This window comes from Apteryx rowi, unplaced genomic scaffold, assembly GCF_003343035.1.
Source record: "Apteryx rowi isolate R43461 unplaced genomic scaffold, aptRow1 scaffold_74, whole genome shotgun sequence".
Classification (NCBI taxonomy): domain Eukaryota; kingdom Metazoa; phylum Chordata; class Aves; order Apterygiformes; family Apterygidae; genus Apteryx; species Apteryx rowi.
The window spans coordinates 2,417,723-2,435,291 of record NW_020451027.1 but is presented as its reverse complement, the minus strand read 5'-3'; the positions used below and the strand labels follow the sequence as shown (position 1 = coordinate 2,435,291).

Genomic DNA, 17,569 nt, shown 5'->3' with positions numbered 1-17,569 from the left:
GGAGAAGCAGACTTCTAGGTATTAAGCTGTATGAAGTGTGCTAAGCAGATCCTAGTTCTCTATCTTGATATGAAAAGATGGTGTCACTAAAAATTACTAAAAAATTTTATACGAGGCATGTTAAAATTTCAGATACCATTTCAACTGAGAGCCTGTTCTTTAGGAATGCATTAAAAACTTACAGTCCAGGTGAAAATACTTGTTTTATCTGTGCAATGGGTGTGGACTGATTATTTGTGCCCAGGTTGGTGCTGATGGAGGCTCCTGTGCCTCTCTCTACTAGGTTTTGAATTGTTGCTATTTAATATTTAGTGAGTGTAGGAAACAAATTAAGATGGAAATCCTTTAACAGGGAAAACACTTGTGTATTCTGAGAAGTATTATCTTAGGAAAGGATATAACCAACTTTATTTATTTTTCCCCCTGCACTGGAATTGGTATGTCTATGCCAATTCTCATCATTCAGCTATTCTCAGTTACAGCTGGAATGGTTTTTGTTGTCCCCCCTGTGCCTGAAGGTGATCATGTGCCAGGATGCTGGTTCTTTCCTGTGTTGTCAAATTCCAGAATCTTGTATTTTGATAAGCCTCTTGTCTGTTATAAATGCATAACACATCTATAACTAGCATTAACAAATGCATTGCAGAAACAGAATTTGATCTATTTTAGCTTGTAACATCCAATCTTGATGAATGCTCTTGTCAGAACATCCTAGCTACAACTTAATTTGAAAGTTACTCCTAAATAGAATACAAAACTTTGAGTCCTGCTTTTAATATGGGCTTTATCTATTTGCAATATGCATTTCAGTAGTAATCCCAGTCCCCATTTCTGTAGAAATGAGTAAACATAAAGATACAGGCTTATCTCTGAACAGTGTTGCTGGGAATTCATACATCCATAACGCCCTTCCTGTTAATATTTAACTCTGCCCCCTCTGACAGCAGTAGTACCCTGCAAGCAAYAGAACCCTGTGGGTTCTTTTCTAGAAAACTTTGGAGTAAAAAAATCTTCCCARTCATGAATTTTAAATAATGTCCAAAAACTTACAGGATTAATTCAATTTCTTGTTAGTGTGGTTATCTCTTTGAGGAACTGATCTCCYTTTCCTCCCCCTCCTCCCCAACCCCAAATAAATATCAGTCTCGTGTGGTATTCAGGGGAGAGCTCTGTCATGACTGAAATATTTTTGTCATTTAATTAAACTGTTAATACAAAGTTGAAGAAGCAAATATGGGTGTATCTTTCTGTGATAGACTTGATGTTTGTATGCCTGTTTAGTTGCTACATGGACAAAACCTGGATAAAACAAGCAAGTACAGTGAGTAAGAGAACCATTGCGTAACTGAGAAAAGTCTGAAAATCTCATATAAATAATCAAAATAGATTATTGCTGATGGACCTCCCTATTATGAGGAGAAACAATAAGAATGACATGTGGTTACTTAGCTTTTGGAAGTAGTGCCTACTCCAGAATATTTGACTTACAACTAAGCCTAAAAGCTGAACTTACCTTGGAGAACTGCATGATGTTAGAAACTTAGAATTGCCCTTGTATGTGTGTGTGATCAGGTCATAAGGAAATCGGGACAGAGTTGTGTGCTTTACTTAAACTTTTATTTTCATATTACTATCAAAAATTCTGAGAATGTGACATAGGTACCCAAAGCTTACAGTAAGTTTTACAACTTAACTACTGTTCAATTACTGTTACTACCAAATAGACAGCTCTTTATTCCTGGTTTATCTTGGAACAAAAAGAGGAGGCAAGTCCGATAAGGTTTGTTGTTTGATAGTGTTTATTAGGTGCTTAAAATAAGCTTAATGTAAAACTAATCCCTTACTTGATGTAATATTTTATCCATATCTTTGAATTCTGGCTCCCATTTGTACTTTTGTCTTGACAAGTACAGCAGAGTTTTTTGTGTACTAAGCTGTAATCTTAGTTAAGATGAGGCTTAAATATCTTTCCTTCCTGTGCTCAGTCTTTAGGAGCGCGCATACACAAAAAGTTCCCCATACTAGCATTTATTTCCATGTACTTACTGAATATGAATTCTTATGGCTTGAATGAGTCTGAACTCTGAGGAGGACACTGTTCCAGAAAAACAGTGGTGTGTGGGGTGTGTGTGTGGCTTTTTTTTTTTTTTTCTTCCTCCATCCCCCAGTCAGTTGACTTAAGCACACTTAAAAACAACAGGCAAAAAAGTGAATATCCTCAACTACTTTTTAACCAGAAAATCTTAGGATATAAGAAGAACTTGCTTCTTGCTACCGCTTTCAGAGATGATGTTCCTCTTAACAGCAACTGTAAAATGTGGGGCCACAGTTGCATTCATTGTTCAGTGAGCTTGTCCACATAGTTAAACCCACCGACAGCAATGAATGTTGATTGTGACCTTTTTTGTAAAGCTTGGCAGGGTGGGGGAGAAACCTGGTGTGCTGGTTAGGTTGCTATCTTCGGTGCTAAGGCCTGAAAGCATGAAGTAAGGAGGAGGATGGTTAGCTGGAGGGTACAATCAACGGTCGATGGTTTTCACTTTAATTCCAAACTCACCGACAGCGTTGAATGTTCACTGAAGCAACCACTACAAGAGATCTCCATTGACTTGGCAGCATCCTTAAATGTCTGAAAGGAGGGAGGAAAATCAAAATTGACACAGTGATTTTAATCATACAGATGATGCAATTTCTATCATTGTTCTCTTACCGACACCAATACCCTTCTCTGCCCATCCTATTTCAATCTTCAGGCAAGGAGCTGGCAGTTTTCCAAGCTTCTTTTCTATGAAAAGAAAGGTATTTCATTTATTCAGGTTTTAACTGTATAGGTTGGGCATTCTGGCAGAAATGGATGAATGTGGTCTGTTATATCAGAACTGAATTTCTTGGCAAATCAAAACACAAAATCCCCTAATTTATGAAAGTTGGCTAAGAATTTTATGAATTGATGTTGCCAATTATAGATTGCCCAATTGAGTAAAATGTCTTTTGCTGACATGGTTCAATTGGATTTAAGCTTGTTTAGGATTGATGAAAAACTACATTTGCTTTTAACACTTATTTTCTTAATAARCTTCTTAAAGACAGAAGACCTTTATTGTCTTACAAATTGTCACACATGCAGGACCTGTTACAATAGTTTTCAGAAGGGAGAAAGATGAATTTATGTCAAGGTTTGACATAAATTTATTTTCATTATTTTCATTATTTCATTCTTTCATTTTAAGTGGCAGCTGTTTATATCAAGAAATTGATCATCACAAAGTAAAGTGCTCATTCTTAAACTTCCACAATAGCACAACACACATTTCTAATTTTTTGAACTTTCCAATTAATTTGCCCTTTTCTAAAAGGGGAAGAAAAAAAAAAAGTAGATGTAGTGCTGTAGTTCTCATGTTATAGAGAGGATGTCTCTTTGGGGGGGGGGGGGATTTTAGAGGACAGATCAGAGCAGGTGTGGTAACCTGGGAACTTTACCTTCCTGATTATGTGCAATCATGAGCTGACTTCTCTCACAGATGATCAGTCTCTTGAAGCCAGTTGGTCTGAACGCTTTTCCTTGGGGCCATGCATAGCTTGCTGCACTGAAACTGACTGATTCATTGGCTTCTGTGAATTGCTGTTTATTAAATATTTTTACCAAAGGACAAGGTAGTTTTATACTCTGTTTTTTATTAATGTGTGATTATTTTAAAAATATTTATGCTCTTTGTTAAAGAGCATAAAAGGAACCAGCACCAAAAGACTGCAATTCATAACTGTGCTGCCTGCATAAGTTCTGTAAAGAAATGCCATGACAAGCACTTTCACCTAGCTGTTTCTTTCAACTAATTGCTCTGCCTGTACAGGCTTTTATTGCTCTTTATCATTTAACTCAACTGTATTTTCTGTCAAATGAATCTAAAGGACAGCAAGTCATTAATAAATCCTGCTGGAGAACTAGACATGAATGGGACAAAACACATCTCTCCTTTATGGTAGATTAGACATATTTTGTTTAGGAATGCCACTGTGATTATGAATGTATCGGACTTCAAAGCAATGTGGCAGTGAACCCCTTTTTGCTAACACAGCAGCATGGGATATCTGCTGCCGATGAATACTTTAGCCCTGAAGCTGGATTTTCCATTTGTTTGTACTGGCTTTATCACAGTAACTCCATGGATGTTAGGGAAGGAGTTCTGGTTTACACCAGCATGAGCAATGAGAGAACAAGGCTTTTCAGCTCAATAGTCTTTTGTACTTATCTGCATGTGTTCAACATTGTTCTAGCCAAATGAATAGACTTTATGGTTTAAGGTCACTCATGTTTACCATCCTCCCTGTTATGAACTTGCTTTTTGTATGACATTTCTTTCAGTATTTATTCCTATGTTCTTATTCCCTGCTTCCCTCTGTCACCTAATACTTCAATATTAGGTCTTGCCTGTCTGAAACCTGGCACTTAGGATGGGGTGTAGGGAAGGAGAGGAGCTATGTAGATGTTATGTTTGGGTAAAACGCATTAAAAGTTATTTTCACTGTTTACTGCTATGTTCCCGTCCCCTTGCTCCTAGTGGAAAAACCTCAGTACTTCTTGGTTACCTAGCCTATATTGAAGAGGACTAAGACTTGTTCAAAGTACAAAATAAGTAACCCTGTGTTTACAGCCCTGATGCCCGATGTGTGCAGGTTATGCAGGGTAAAAATGCTTTCACCTTCTGTCATCTGGTTTTCATTTTTTTTATCCCCTACTGGGCTTTGCTAGCTGTGTTACAAATGCCAGCTTTATTTTAAGTTTTATTTCAGATCTGCAGGCTTATGAGAACATTCAGACTGGAGATTTTACACACACACACACACACACACACACACACACACAAAAAAAAACCCACCACCTTTATTTAAGGTTAGTAGGTCCTAAATAAACCAGAGCACTTCCAGGAACCTAATGTGAATTGACAGAGGTACATGAGGAAATAGTTCATTGTTGTTGCAAAGGCCATAGGGATTTGGACTGCTGGAGTTGCATGTCTTAGGAATAGATGAGATACCTTGTCTGATGACCTGTACCTAATTTAAGTGACTGCCTTTGCCAGCCCTTCCAGAGGGCAACTGTGTGAAACGGAGCATCTTGTCTGCAGTCCTTTTCCTCTTCTTGATGGCCTGACCTGAGTTGAAGGTATGGATGTTGTTCTGCACAAACAAACAATTACCTCAATACTATGTGAGCTGCATCTTTAGTTCTAATTAACTAGCTCTTGCACTTTGATTTTTATATCTTGAATCAAAAGGCAAATGTTCAACTTCATTATACTGGTTAATACTGGCAACTAGATTTTGTCATATGGTGCACTCATGTTTAACAGCTGCTGTATGTAAAACAATAATAACAGCTCCCTTTCCCTACTTACAGATGGTGGCTGGAGCCATAAGGCACTACTCTGCCCTGTGTATTGCCCCACTTCTTCCTTCCTTCTCTCTCCCTTCCCCACACGAGTGCTCACAGAAATATAGATGACAGATGTCACACAGGTCTGGCTTTGCTCGTTGTGTCAAGCTGTGTGTGTCTGTTAACCAATCTTGCTAATTCTCCAGCAGTGAGATCCTTTGGGAACAAATCTTTAGGTGAATAAACAAATCTTAGACTGGGGTTTCTTAAAAGTTGTAAACTTCAGATAATTTCCCAATGATGCATTAAAAACTGTACAAATTGTACATTGATTAGAACAGTATTTTAGCATACTTCTGTGGTAGGTGCTCTGCATGACTTGCAACATCTTTTTCCTTTGTTGGCATTACATTTTTACGGGGAGGTGGAGTAAGACTTTTTGAAGGCAAATGCTTTTTTCTAAAAGAAAGAAATGACAGAACAATAGTATTAATACTCATATTGCCAAGATATCTTGGGGATAGAGTTCTAGGCTACTTCCATTAATTCCATCTCCCACTTGCCCTCTCCCACAGTCTGTTGGCAGGCTTCCAGTTATACACTTGGGGCAGGAAGAAATGCAATGAGGTTGGATGTATTTTTAATTTTTCCACAAAAGTGAATTCCAGTGGCAGTGTCTAAAAATGGCACTAACACACTTGGGATCAGATTCTCAGCTAGTGTAAACTGACACAGCTCCACTGACATCAGTGGAATCTGCATTTACACCAGCTGGCACCTGGAGATTCATCTAGAAAAAAGTGAAGTAGAATGATCAGTCATTAGTTGTTTTAGTACCTTTTCTATTTTTTTCCCACCTTTTTGATTATTCTCAAATGCCAAATCTTCATGTACCTGCAGTAAATCAACAGCAATAATAAGTCTCGTTAAGCACTGACATTGTGTTGTGCTTCCACTAAAAGGAATTAAATCCAGCTGACTGTTGTTAGAGCTTCAACTTATTCTTGCATGTCTGAGTTATATGCTGAAAGTAGAACTTCTGTGCAGCCGTGGAGAGGAAGGCCTTTCTCTGACAGAATGAAGAGTGTTCACTTTTCAGTGAATGCTTGGCGGTAGTGGTGGTAGAAATTGCAAGAACAGAATACTGTTCTTGCAGGGCTGCCTGCACCGTGATCTGAGACTCCCTGTGTTCCACAAACACTAACTCCAGTCGTTTGTGCAGTGTAGTGGAGTACAGGATCGACTCCTAGTTACTAATGCGGTAATTCTAAGACCAATGTTTCTAGAGAAACCAACTAGACGAATCACAATGTTTCATCTTGCCTACAACCTGTGGAAACATGGTAACATCTTTGTAAACCTCTGCTGGAAAAAAGATACATTAGGGAATATTTCACCATTTACTGGAGTACAGCCATCTCTGGAGAAGAGTAGCAGCTGTGTAACATCTTGAAGTGCTAGTGCATGCCAGCCTGAGACAGGAGGGGAAAATTGTGATTGCCTTGTTTAAATTCTGCATTCTGCTGGGTTGCTTTTTCTTACATTGTGGTGTGAAGAAATCTAAAGTTATGCAGAATTATTTTCATTATTGCTAATGAAAGAAGACTGGGAAATATCTTGGCATACCAGAAAAGCATTTTGAAGTGAAACAGTAAYCACAAGATCATTTTTAAACCAAATCAAAACTTGGGTGACATGCATGCGTATCACAATCTGCAATTTGTTGAGTCTTCTCAAAGTTCTGCTTGCCCAAAACCAAGCACATCCCCAAATGCCAAATGTGCTAGTTCGTATGTTTGTAGCCTTTGACAGCAGACTTGCTCAAAAACTTTGTCAAAAAATTGACTGTGCTTTTGAAACTAAACCCATCAGATAATGTTACATGCCTATAACACAGTCAAAGAGACGGGATGCTGATTAGGCGAGCTAATTTAGGAGCAGTGCAAATGTAAGGAGTAGCAGTGATATCAATTCAATCAAATATTTGATTGCACCTCCAAAAATAATTTAATTGCAGAGTTTGAAGGTATGCTTTGCCCATTAGAATTTTACCTGGCTAGTGTGTTCTTAAATTTTGATATTAAAGACACTTCCAAAACAAAACTTAAAGTAAAAATACCCAAGGTAGTACTGGCTTTTTGCTTACTGCGTTAAACTTATTGTGCCTCATTCAGTATAAATTATTACTTTTATTTAACAAATCACAATTGCTTTTTTTAAGCAGACTTGTATCTGAGCTATTGTGCCTGACTGTGCAATTTGTGTATTACTTCATGTTGTTAGTCCTGCTTGAAATTGTAAGGGCTTTTCCAGTATACAGGATTGTAGCACTGGACCTGTAAACTTTGTCCTTTTATTTAAAGACAAGAAATTGAAAAATAAATTCTAATACTGCCTGCAGTTTCCCAGCCTTTTTGGACTACGGTTCCACTTTTTGTTACTGGAACACATTACTATTTATGGAAGATATGCACATATTTCAGTGTCCATAAATCATATGCAAACATCTGTTCTTTAGATCAGTAGATGGAGTATGGTAACTGCTTTTTACATTAATATCCATGAAGCAATGCTCACCTACTGACATTATGCTTAGAATTTAATATTTTAGCAAACATTTTGGTAATCTAACTTTTCAGGCAATGGAAGTCAAAATAGTAGAAACTGCAAACAGTCTGGCATGTAGTTCTGTGTGGCCTGTACCCAGAAAAGGTCTAATGGATGTTATGCAACAGCCAGGGTGACTATTAAGAGCACCATGACCAACTTGGCTAAAGCACAAGAGGTTCTGTTAGTAATTCTCTGTAGTCGTTACTTCCTTTGAAGGTAATTTCTTACCCTCCCCTTTCTTGTGATAGCCTTAAACAGGCACCCTTTCCTTATTTGATGAACCTGGATTATGTGTGGAGATCTGCATTTTTGTCTTAGTGCTGCCCTGTTTCCTGTGCGATCATGTGGATTTTAAGGCCAATAACTGTAAAACATATTCCTTGGTATGCAATTTGTTTAGCTTTTATTTCAAGCTTGTATTTGGCTGTCCTACGTACCAAGACTGTTGGTTGTCTTTCAATATCTGCTCCTTTGTCTTATAAATCTTATTTGAAAAATATGACTAAATGTTSATCTCATGGAAAGGGAGACTTAATATTTTGAGGCTGGATTATAAATGTTAGCAAAACACCTGAATTTTGATGGGATGGAAGTCAGCATAAAAATGGAAAGAAAAATATTCTTTATGACTAAGAGGTATTAGTTTGAATTCTACCATAATCAGATCTTAGACAATAGTTTGCGGTTCTTTAGCTGCAGAAAAGGGGATGATTACTTTTGACTTGCCTGGTCTTTGGCACCTGCTAATCCTCTTGGTTTAAAATAAAACAAACAAAAAAAACTTTTAAAACTATTATTTCAGAATAAATGAATGAGGTTCTCCATCTTATTTGGGACCTGTGGACTATTTCCATATAGTTTGTATGTTCTTTGTGCTTTGAGACCTGATGGCAGAGCACAGTGCAGTAACAACTGGCTTTAATATCCTATCCTCCCCTTTCTGAGACACCATAGGAATGGACTGCAAGAATTACCAAATTCAAATAATTATGGTCTTGCCACACACAGTTACTTTTGATTAATGGCAAGTCATTTCACCCTGAAGTTTAGTGGGTAATACTTATAGCCTCGTAAAAGTGTGGTGATGGCTGATATCTCAGATAGTGCTTTGAACATGTGAAGTGCTATATAAACAATATAGGGCTATTGCACACAACTCAAGCTATTAGCATCTGAGGTGCACTGCCCCAGGTCCTCAAAGGGGAGGCATGTTTTCACGGGAAAGGAGGTGATGCTTGAGCTCTGTGTCTCTGTTTCCAGGTTAAGCATCAAGAACTTGTATCTACATGCTACCTAGAAAGATGGGGGGTGGGGGAGGGCAGGGGGAGGAAGGCATTTGAAATGCTGTTTATTACATAGTGCTGGATACCAACTAAAGGCAGACTGCATTCAGTTAGAATTGATTTCTGAAGACTTAAGGAGGTAAATCACTGTTTGATCACATTGTCTCCTTTGTGAGTGCATTTTGGTATTCCTGCATTTTCTTTCCTCTGTGAAAATTCTGCATACAAAACTATCATGCATACAAATCTATGACAGTCACTAACAAATACTTGGTAATTCTCATGTGTAGTTTGACATAGATGAGAGATTGTGCTGCTGCTTTATTCCTAAAAATATCACTATTACTTTACAGAAGTTGCACAAATGCAATTTGAAAATATGTTGAGCATTTCATGGCTGTCTGTGTAAATGTTGGGTGAAGTAGTCTTAAGTATTAGTATTAGTAGTTTAAAGTTAAGAAGGTAGTAGGGGGGCACTTGCTAAACAGCAAGTGTAACAGCTCCCTAGTAGAGCTGAAAGTACTGCTCAAATGAGAATAAGGTTTTCATAGGGACTGGTGGAATTGCCTAATTTGCCTCATTCCTGCTATCTGTCACACTCTCCATGCTCTGATAAATAAAGGCTATTGCTTAGGACTCGCAAGACATGCCTATCTTACAATCACTATAGCATGCAGTCTGGGGCAGTCGAAAGGCTCATGGCTGCCTTCAGGGAGAAGATGAAATTCCCTGAAACCCTTTTATGCCTGTCACTGCTCCAGGCTAAAAATAAAATTGTTTTTGGTTCAGAGTTGGCAAAGCATTCTTTTTGCCTTCTGATAGTGTAACTTCTTATTTTCAAAAATAGAGATCATTCTTAAATATTTTATGCTTGTTTTTTTTATTGTTGTTGTTATTTTTAGTGTCTTCAGCTAAGCCTTTAGGCATGTTAAATGATGTAAACAGAAGTTTTGGATTTTTGTTACTGTTATCTGGGAACAACCACTCAGAACAAATATGCCATTGACCCAACCCTATAAAGCTCTGAACACAGCATAAACTGAGACTTTGAAGAATTGGGTACATGGTTTAAATGTTTAGTATAGCAAAAACCATTCTAGTACAAAGTTACTTGTACTGGATCTAATGATTTACAGTGCAGGCTAAGCATAATCCCATGTGCTCATAGAGCAAATGCCTAGTTCATTTAATACTTACGTTTAAAACAAAACAAACGAACAAAAAAACCCCAAAACCACACACATGCAAAATACCCTTGCAAGGGTATTTGTAAGTAGTATGTATTTGTCTTAAAAAAAAACAAAACTCACAACAAAGAGGATTGCAGAAAAAGTTATAAAAGCCTTATCTTTATTGTTGAAAATAGATGCACCCTTGATGTTTTTAATCTGTCTGTACTCTCTCGGCTGTCCCAACATCCTCCTCGTTGTCCCTGTTGAGCTTAGCTGCCCTTTGAAAAGCACTTTGTGCTCCAGTGACCACTTTAAACTCTCTATGATAAAATTAAACTGGACTCCTAATTTATTTTTCCAGCAGAAAGTGCAAGTTGAAAGTGGTCATCAGCCCACAAACTTGTGGTGAGAGCAAAGATGATTTTAGTGGGAAAGGGGGAGTGAGGTTTAGTCTCCTTTTCTGTCCTTCTCAATCCCGTTCTCCTGCAAATTTCTTATATTCCTTTTGCTTTCTCCCCCTTCTGAGTCCCAGGAAATTGCAGTTAAGTTCCTACATCCCTTTCTCCAGCTTCCCTCTAAGTCATACTTTGGCTTAGATTGTGCTCAGCTGTCTCTCTAGCCCAGCAGCAGTGAGGCTTCCCTTCTTGCAGCCATTTGCTGCAGTAAGGAAGGGTAGGTCAGAGTATAAACCAATGTCTGGGACATCAAATGAAACTGGTTTAAAAATCCAGATCCTGTCCCTTAAAACCATAGGAGATGGACTAGGAGTTTGGCAAAGAAGTAAATGAGTAAATGGGCTGAGAGAGAGAATATGTAGCCACTGCAAGCAGGGCTGAAGGAAAGAATGCGTAGCCACTGAAAGCAGGGTTTATTAAGCTGCTCCCCTTCCTTTGCATATGCTTATGTATATTTTAAAAATACGATAAACATGTGCACACTATTTAATGTAATGGAAGAAAGGGAAATCTCTCTTACTCTTGGTATTTTAAGGACCAGATATTATACATCTGAAGCATCTAAAAAGCTCATCAAAATCAAAATTTATTTCTAGACAACTGGGTTTTACTCTTCTGCAGTAACTAKTGTGTTTAAACTCGTCGCCCGTAATGAACGAACCCTTTTTAGAATGAGCGGGTGACATTTTCTGCAACTAGCACCTTTAAAAACGTTTCTGGTTGAGAGATCAGCTATTGCCATCTCAGTAACCACTCTTAATCACCACAACATAACCTAAACCCTGATAGGGGAGACAGGTTGTTCTGAGAAGCTTTGTTTCTGAGGAGTTCTGCTTCTGCTTCAAGACCTTTGGGATTTCTGAAACCTTTCCTACTCACCTACAAATTTTATTGCTGATGGTAACTGGGAATTTGTGGTTCACAGATTCAGATTCCTGTGTTGCTTAAAGGTGTTTTATTGGTATTTTTCTTTAGAGAAATTCCCTTTAGTGAGAGGGCTGCACCGCTTAAGTCTTGTATAAACTCTATACTGTTGAACACCTAATGCAAAGACATTATGTTGGCTTTCAGCAGATAGGGTGAATTTCATTCTTAGTGAATATGACCCAGGTGCTAAAAAGCTGTAGCTGAAAGTGCCAGGTTAAAAGCACAAGTCAGCTAGGTACATAAATATTACATGGCTACATCTTTAATGGGTTCCTGTCGTAGACTTGCTTTGTTTAAATATTTCCATAACCCTGCTGATTTATTGCGTCTTTCCTAGGAGTATGCCGTTAGCAGGAAACTCAGTTGAAGCACTTTCAATCATGTTGGAGGATCATTATACTTTTACTTGAATAACTAATTAGTTGCAAGAAATTAACCACTGCTGTTTAGCACAAAAACACTTCTAAGAAGGCTTTCATTTTTGTTGTGGAAAATGACCTCAGGCGCTTGAGGAGGGGGCAGAAAGGAGAAATAATGATCCTGCTGTCTCTTAATATAACTTTTGTTTTCAATTCAACCTGATAACTAGCAGGCAGCAAAGCTGTCTAAATAGGGCTCTGCACTTGGGCTCAGGATAAATACATTTTAATCTTGCCTGTCCCATGGATCTGATGGCTGACCTCATTCTATTGACTGGAACTGGCTTAAGATTCCAAATTCAGTCCCTTAAGGCTATAGGAGGCAGAGTATGAGACTGACAAAGAAGTGAATTAGTGAATGGGATGGAGGGACAGGTATAACCAAAGAAAAGATGTCACCAGTCTGTTTGTCTCTGGTCTTATTTTTCCTGTTGTAAAGTGTGGATCATGCTTAGCTGAAACAGGGGGGTCTTGAGTATATTGCTCAAGAGCTCAGTATTATTGTCATATGCCATTAGCAGCACCATTAATGTAAGACAGTGAAGTGAGGAAGGAGAACAAAGAATAGCCACAATATTTAGCAATCTACCCCTCTTCTAGCAAAAAAAATTGAAGGGAAATTGAGGACAAATGGCTTCCAAGATCTAGACTCTTCTCTAATATATAAAAACAGCTTAACAGGGCTGAGTGTGAAATCCTGGTCACTGGTTTTTCTGGAGCTGCAATTTCATCCCAACTATTTGAGAAATATATGTATTTTTCTAAACTTATAAATACGTTGTAACCAAAGTATATAAAAGTCAGTCTTCTCATCTTCTTTCAGTTTTCTCCTCTCTCTTGCAGAGGAAGTGAATTCCTCAAATATTTGGAGAGGAAGGGAGAGAAGTATTATGCAGTAATGTAAGGGCAAAGAGGTTGTGAAGTTTATTGGTATTTCTTGTTCTCCCCTTCCTTCTGCTTACCCCCACTTACAAGGTTAGAAAGCTAAATCTTCAATATGTGTACATCAGCTGCAGTGACACAGAAATGCTGGGAATTATTCAGCGTAAAAAGGCTTCTGTGGTCATGACAAACTCCTGCTGAATATCAAAAATAAGGAGCTGGAGCCAAAGGGTTTTAAAACACACAGTACCCCATTCCTTTAATACCTTTATCACTTCTCCCCTTCCTCTTCCTTTGCCTTTCTTCCAGTGCTTGCTCTTGAGCACCTGTTTTGGGGAGTGTACCTGAAGGTTAGGATCAGAATCCCATTCAGGTCTTTATGATTATATTGGAATAACTGCATAATGTAAGTACCTTCTGAAAATATTGACATACATCTTTTTTTTTAATTTTGCTTAATTGCAAAATTGCAGCTTTATTGGCACATGGGAATACAGTAGAGAGGAAGGTCAGGGCTAACTTTTTGTGTGGGGAGGTTTGATGTATGTGTCAGGAAATCTAACTTAATGTGGAAGTAACCAGCAGAGCTGCCTTCTGGAAAAATGACACAACAGCTTCATTCAAACCCATGATAGCATTTTTCTTGAAGAGCTATGGAGCAAGCAATTCCAGACTGGCCACACTGCACTAACACAAACTGGCACAAACACAGGCAGCCAAGGGTGTGTGTGTGTGTGCTTGCACATGCAAGGCACTCTGTTTCAGGAGCATGTCTGTACACAGCAGCTCATTGGGAAAAAGAAAGGGGAAAGGGACTAGTGAAAGTTCTTCTCTGCTGAAAATCACCTATTGGTCTCTTAAAACTCTGTATTACCCTGAAACTGCATGCTCCCTTGACACTCAGTGGAATTTCCAGACCTTTTTTTGTTTCACTGAAAAGCACACTCTGAGTGCAAGAATAGCACAGAAATTTGTTAAATTCACTGCAATGTCTCTTTCAAATAATGAATGTTATAAAACAGAGTAATGTAAAATTCTTTAGTTCTAGTACCTGTGACTCGCTTAAACTGTGTAGACATGCCTTGCAGTAATTACAACTGAATAATGTACTGAATAACATTGAATATAAAATCATTAACAAACATCCAAGTTATAGGCTGTTGACAGATGCCTCAGCTTTCCTTTCCCCTTATGAAGATGTTCTGATTTGCTTCCATCACCTCTTTTAGTTTCAGCTGCTCCTTCATTTTGATCTGTGACTGCCCGATGAGCTTAATGTGTCTTCAAATTACAGGTACTGCATACAAGAGCAGCTTCGAGCTCCACTTTGGACTTCTGCCTGTGGTTCAGATTGGGTTCATTTATGAAATATGAATGCCTAATCGGATCTAAATCTTGAAGCTCCTTCCTACTCTAATTCATGCCAGACTCCAGTTATTGACTTGCTAATGTTCAGATATCAGCTGTCTCTCTGCTGTGAAAATCCACGGTCCTTTGTAATCTTGCATATTCAAAAGAGGTAGAGAACGTGTAGTCTAAAAAGAAGTATCTTGGGAGAAGAGAATGCAAGACTGCTTTAAGAGGAACTTTGAAATACAATTAAAACATAGGCAACTAAGTTTGCTTTACATTCAAACTTTGGTAATTGGATGAAATCATGAAATGTGGATCACTTGTTTAGATAGTGTTGTGCAGCTTTCACAAATGAGTCAATAGCAGAGCAAACCCTAGACCTCTTTACTGAGAAAATGCATTTATATGGGCTGCGTGCACTGGGCCAAGATATTGATGAGGGACAGGCAGAGAAATATCATCTTAAGTGGATTATAGGAAAAAGCATGTAATTATGTTCATTCTTTTCATTAGGAAAACTCATTTGTATTAGTTGCATGTAAACATAGCTAATTTTCTATTTCATTAGCTATGCATGCATGCAGTGAAAAAGACCAAGTAAATGAGAAGGTGGGTTAGTCGCACATTTGAGACTCTGCCCTACACTTGGGCCTGTGCTGTGTAGATCAGATATGAAGGAATTAGCTAGAAGAGCGTAATCCAGACACTTGATTACTTCAGAGAAATGGAAAGAAAGGTTCACTGTGCAAACTGAAAGAGGCTCTGAATTAGAGAAAGAATGGTTGCTTACCTGGTATGTGTGTCCAGTCTGAATCTTGTCCTCTTTCTTCACCCTTCTCCGCCCCCTGAGGACATTGAACCAACCTTATTTGTCTTCCTTTCCAGTCTTCGCAAGCTGTAGGTCTATAAACATGGTTTTATGTGTATGATTAAAAATTTCTCTAATGTTTCAGATGCGCAAGTGTTTCAAGCTTTTATGTCTTACCAATTAATTCCACTTTCACATTCAGCAACAAAACATGGCCACTTTTTTCAAACAGTAACTGATTTCCACACACACTTGGTGGTAGTGAGTTGRGGGTTCTGTAGTTCAAAACTCCTTGTAAGTGTAGTGGATGCATATGAATTCACCATCTTTATAATTGCAAAGACTTGCTGGAGTATTATACCTCGGAATAATTTTTTTTTTTAACGGAATGGAAATAGGGATAGTTTTATTGGTCAAAAATAAGAACAAAATCTGGACTTTGTAGCATATGCTCTGTCTCATGAAAATTAAGGAAAGAGCTAGCAGTCTGTCTTGGCTTATGGCTTCTTTGTGCCTAAAATGTTTGATTATAAGTTATAGATTTTTGTCAAAGGTACACAGAAGCTGGACAATGCATTTGGTCAACATTGCCTTGGCTTTGGCATTCAGCCCAGGATTTCTTTTTCCCCCCTGCCCCGTCTTTCAAAAAAAAAAAAAAAAAATTAATGGAGTCTAGGGGCTTAGGACCAACTCTCTCATGCTTTCCTTTTTGAGTCTTTGTGTAATACTAGTATCAACTATTCAATCAGCATCTTTGAAAAGAACCTACCAGGTTGCCAGATTCATGATGCGGAGAAGCTAAATGGTGCCAGAAATCAGTCACTTCGTGCTAAATATGGCTGCTGGCTCCTTTCCCTGTCTGTCAGAGCCTGTAAAAAGTCTAATGCTCTGCTTTTCAGTGAAAAGAGGGTAGTATTTAAAGAAAATGACATCTGAAGTTGCTGTTATGTAATACTCTTCTGGCCAGCCTGTATGGTTAAGGAGTAAAACTGGCCTCAAATGATAGCAAGGTCCTATATAGATTCCTTTTTTGTATCTTATATTGCATGGGATGCATTTATGTTCAGCTGCTGTATTTGCCATTGAGCTCTTCACTTGCCATGAGTTGTGTTTAGGAATTTTTAAAATTCTTCTATTTTAAACAAACTTTAAAACTTAATTTTGAAAATGCAAGCCAGTTGTACTTTGTTCTGTTTGAAGACAACCTTAAAACAGTGGTTTAGAATGAATGAAAAGGAATAGATTCATTCACCACAATGGATCACTTTGGTTCTTTTATTAAGAAAAGGTGGGGGGAAAATTTTTTTCAACTATTTTGCTGCCAAACTGCCTTGCACATGCACAGAACTTCAGCCAGCAGAATACCTATAAAGCTGTTCAGCTACCCTCTTTTTTCATCAACCAGATGATGTCTATACGGACTTGGCATGCTGAAAGCTAAAATGGTGTAATGTTAAAATTAAAATGAAAAAAGTAATGCTGAATCTACAATGCAAACAAATCTTTTTCATCATTAACTATAAATGCCATTAGAGGGGAGGAAAAAAAAAACTTAATTCCAGTTTTTGTAGAATCCAGGGACCTTCCCAAAAATACTGATAGCCAGTTTCTTTTATGAGACACAATAGAGTGAATTTTTTTCATTCACGTTAAGTGTATTTAGTCTTTATATATAAAAATATAAAAATATTTTAAATAAATATTTATTTATATATACATAAAATATATAAATAAATATTTATTGCTCACCTAGCTTAGGTGCTTAACCATCATCAAGTGCATAAACCCCAAACTGAAATCCTCAACCCCCCTATTCAGCGGTTGTCCCTCTATGGAGGTGCCCAAAGCCGTTAGCCACGGACCTATCTGCTGGCAGAACTGGTCATTGCCTAGGCCTGGGCCTTGCCAAGGAGATGCGTACCGAGCGTCCCGCTGCAGGAGCAGCCTGCGGGGCTTGCTCCAGCACCTCTGTGCTGGTCCTGGGATGAAAGGTGGGCGAGTGTGGGGTCCCCTGCTCATAGGAGCAGAATGTGAAACGCAAGGTCTCTCCCTCAGAGGTTGGTGTCTCGGCTAATGAGCTGTAGCTTAACATACTCTCTGTAGCCAGCTGAATATTTAAGTGCTCCTTGCAAAGTGTAAAAGCTTATTGAGGAGGTGTTTGAGAGCACTCCTCACATCAGAACACCTGGTATCAGGGTAGGGGAAGATTTGGGTCACGATCATGTTGACAAAGCTGGAATTTGAATCCAGGCCCTCCATGCCTGGATGTTCCTGGAGAGGGAGGCA

General features: G+C 38.4%; 1 long non-coding RNA gene across 1 annotated transcript in view; it reads right to left on the bottom strand.

The window, feature by feature from the left end:
- Window positions 1-2,710: 2,710 nt before the first annotated feature.
- The window catches only part of LOC112976540, a 63,636-nt gene continuing 48,777 nt past the window's right edge, over window positions 2,711-17,569 (bottom strand). Inside the window, exons 3-4 of the long non-coding RNA XR_003257075.1 lie at window positions 15,266-15,378; window positions 2,711-2,785 (exon numbers count right to left, since the gene is read on the bottom strand). This is a non-coding gene — a long non-coding RNA (uncharacterized LOC112976540). The remainder of the gene's footprint in view (window positions 2,786-15,265; window positions 15,379-17,569) is intronic.